General features: G+C 42.3%; 1 long non-coding RNA gene across 1 annotated transcript; it reads right to left on the bottom strand.

Annotated features, from left to right (window-relative positions):
* Window positions 1-238: 238 nt before the first annotated feature.
* On the bottom strand, window positions 239-622 carry LOC110892019. The gene is made up of 3 exons (XR_002565764.2): window positions 564-622; window positions 406-479; window positions 239-331 (listed from the first exon to the last, which is right to left on the bottom strand). It is a non-coding gene; the product is annotated as an uncharacterized LOC110892019 (long non-coding RNA).
* Window positions 623-3,294: the final 2,672 nt, after the last annotated feature.

Here is a 3,294-nt window from a genome sequence, read left to right on the forward strand (position 1 = left end):
ATCATAGCCTTAACAGTTTCAGTTCAGACATATTAAGAACACAAGCTCAGCTTATGCATCATAGAGTCGACACTTTCAGTTCAGACAGATTAAGAACACAAGCTCAGCTTTTGCATCACAGCCTCAAACACTTTCAGAATGGACATAGAATGGACAGGTGAAACTACCTGCTTGAGAGAACCCTTATCGGGATCATAAAACCGTTCACAGAAAAACACATGATCAACTATGTAAGTGCTGTCCAAAGAGGAAAGGTCATTCTTCCTTCTAACTTCACACTTTCCTCTATTGCTGACACTGAAAACTTATGTGTCTCTTCACTGTAATACACCTGGAAATCCAATTAAAAATTATCATCAAAACACATTCAAGTGAACTAATATTATAAGTGCATTTAAACCCTACCTCTTGAATGTCAGACCGGTTACGCTATATCTTGATAACATTCGCAGACATATCTTGATCCTCAGACGCAAATCCTGAACCAAAATAAACAAATACTTTATAAAGTTTCACACTTGCACAATCGAATCGAATTCTTGAAACCGTTTAACCGAACTTACTCTTGAGATTAGCAAACAGATTCTCGTTAACGAATCTTGACGTCTCCGGTCCACCATGTGTAGGTCCCTCGGAGGTTGAGGTTTAACCTATTCCTTGTTATGTTTAACCCACTAGCAAGTGCGGAATCCAAGCTAGCAAGCAAACCGGAGTTTATATGAAAGCAAAGTGAACAAGAGAAAGAGTAGACAAGCAAGTATCAAAGTTTTCTCTTGTATTTCAGTGGACACGGTTACAGACCTTGACCAAACTGAAAATACACTCTTACAAGACTTGGGTTCACACACACAAAAGCTCTCAACAATGAACACTAACTTTGGACAGAACTTCTGAGGAGTGAAACCCTCATGGGATATATATACCCAATACAGATACCCATGCACGAAGGATAGGAATCCTGGTCGAAGGATCATCTGTCGACCAGAAAAGCTATCGAAAGATCTCGAAGGATCTAGGCATACCTCGAAGGATGGTATATCCTTCGAGGTCCATAAAGATCCTCCGAAACATCATCTTTCGAAGTCATCGAAGGATACTAAACATCCTTCGATGACATCCTTCGAGACATGTTATCTTTCAACCACTAAGTGTTGTTGTTTGGCCAAGTCAAACCAGGAGGATGGTTGACTTGGTCAAACATACATTTCAACACATAAATAACATTACAAATACGTAAACACAACAGACAAAAGACATCGTTTTATACAATACAAAATACAGACAAAGTACAGACACAAAGTGCACCAACAAACTCCCCCTTGGCTGTAGCTTTGTCTCGGTCTTCATGTCTTAAGTCTCTAACGCCCTTTCCACGGCTAAATGATGCGACGACCATGCACTTCATGCGTTGATTAACAAGTTGAAGCAGTATCGGGCCATCCTTTGAAACTTCATGGCTTGATCTCGATCTTGAACTAAGTAATTGATTTCATGATCCTTCAAAACAATGATATCCGATCTGGACATATTTGTGATCCACATCGGATCGATTATCCTGAAGTTCTCCGAATTGTCTCTGAACAAGATCACAGCTTCACCGGTATCCGCATCATAAACCCAGCAGCGGAAATTTTCAAGAAAGTCGGTCTTCATTTTCAGTAACGGAATCTTCTTCATCACCCTAGGAGGATCGTATACCAAGCGATAACGAGCGGTGTTAGTCTCTGGATCAAGAGTGAACTTGATTTGCTCGTATCTTGGAAATTGAGGCTTGTACAGAGGATCCTTCCAACCCAATCTTCTCTCTAACCTGAGCTTCTTCGCGAATAGATCCACCATATATTCTTTAGCTCGATTGATTACATCAAGCTGCGCCAACACTGCCACATCATAATATGGAAGTGTGAGAATACTAAGGAGAGTCCTGAAGTATTGAAGACCAGATTCTCTCTTCACAACCATGCAATGTAAATCTTTCACAAACATCCAGCTGATGATGCGACCCCTAGCCTGATTTTTCTCCAACATCATGTAATTAGCCTGATCCAATGGGGCAAGCGGAGGAGGATTCCTAGCAAGGAAATCCGCTCGCCATTCATTAATAGTTTTCTCACGGCTTTCCTGAGCTGATGGCGAATCAGAAGACAGATTTTCAAACTCTGCGGTCTTTTCAGCAACAAAGGTATCATCAAGAGCATTCATCTCGGTATCGTCCTCTCGAACATACACAGGACGTTCAGGATCAGAACTGATGAAGATTTCATCAATTGAAGAGAAATCAGTCTGATCCTGTACCAGTGGAGTAGCATCAATCAAACACTCAGCAACATCATCCAAATTAGTTAAGATTGCAATCTGTTCATCAGTCATTTCTGAAATAAACTCTCCCTCTTCCAGTAGTTCACCCGTGATAGGATGAAACTTTTGAGCACTTGAGGATTCAGGAGGATCTTCAGTAAATGTTTCCGGTTCCAGGCTGATCTGTGCAGGATCTACAGACATTTCCAGTGTTTCAGTCTGTTCAGTTGGGCCGGTAGTAGCTGTAGGAGGAGCAGACGGAGTATCTTGAGGAGTACCAGATCCGCCTGCAGCACCGGATGCAGTTGCACCGGAGCCTGAGGCAGTTGTTTGATCTGGATTAGCAGCATCATCATCCTGATCATCCTCACGCCTTTCGGGAACTATTCCTAAGGTTTTGCACCTTTCGTTCCACAATGTACCAACCTGTTTATACACCCTACCAAAGTTTGTATGCATCGGCTTAAAGGCATTTATCAGTCTTTCATCACGACTGCTAACCGTTTCCCTTAACGCTTTTGCTGAATTTTCCAGATTAGTGCTGTGTCTTTTCATGATCTCCACCTCTCTATCTCTTGCCAAGTTAGCCTTCTTTAATCTATCAATTTCTTCAGCTTGTTCTTTGATCTTCATACTTTGAGCACTTACAATAGAACACAGCTGATTGTGAGCCTCTGCATCCTTCACTCGTTGTACACGATGTTCTTCAATCGTTCGTGTATGTCGACTGACAATAGAACCTAATTCACTGATTTGTCCAATCAGGAATTGAATCTTTTCAGCATCAGATAAGCCTGACAGAGTCTCTGCCAATGTCGGTAGAGATGGTTCTGGTCCAGATGACCCAGATTGACCAGTAGCTCCTGTAGGATCGGAAATAACGAGAGAAGGTCTAGTATGTGTACCTGAGGCGGGAGTTGCAGGCGTCTGTCGATCAACAGACACCGTGCGTGTCCCAGAAGACTTTGGTGGAGAAGACATGAGCTCCAGCGTCTC

This window comes from Helianthus annuus, chromosome 11, assembly GCF_002127325.2.
Source record: "Helianthus annuus cultivar XRQ/B chromosome 11, HanXRQr2.0-SUNRISE, whole genome shotgun sequence".
Lineage (NCBI taxonomy): Eukaryota > Viridiplantae > Streptophyta > Magnoliopsida > Asterales > Asteraceae > Helianthus > Helianthus annuus.